Below are 534 nucleotides of genomic sequence, written 5' to 3' on the forward strand. Positions count from 1 at the left end.
AAAAAGAAGAAGAAGAATTAAAAAAAAAAAGGCTCAAGAGTCCGACGGAGGGTGCTGTTGGGTTCCCCCCTTTCCCTTCTCTCTCTCCCCTCTTCTTGCTGGGCTCCTTTTCCTTCTCAGTTGGATCAAGAAGCTCTCTGGCACTTCAAAAGGCACAAACTGGCATGCAGAGGAGGCTTTGTAGGGAATACAAGAAAATTGGAGACCCCTGGGAGGGCAGATCTCGACTTAATAGGAGCCTGTAATTACGTGGCAAAGCCTTTGTGCGGTGCCTGACGTTTCACAGACCCCCTTTCTCCATCACAATCTCCTTCTTCCTCCTTTCCCTGGGACCAAAAAACAGTCTGATTAAGAAAACCCCCTTTGCCAACATCAGAGTTACAGAGAAAGGGAGAGGGAGGGAACAAGAGAGAGGGAGGGAGAGAGGAAGGGAGGGAGGTAGAGAGAGAGGGAAGGAGAGAGAGAGAGAGAACGAGAGAAGAGAAATGAGAGAGGGAAGAGAGCAAGAGAGCCCCTTTGGATTTCTAAAGGTCT

This window comes from Rhinopithecus bieti, unplaced genomic scaffold (genome assembly GCF_001698545.2).
Source record: "Rhinopithecus bieti isolate Rb0 unplaced genomic scaffold, ASM169854v2 scaffold_4101, whole genome shotgun sequence".
In the NCBI taxonomy this organism is placed as follows: Eukaryota; Metazoa; Chordata; class Mammalia; order Primates; family Cercopithecidae; genus Rhinopithecus; species Rhinopithecus bieti.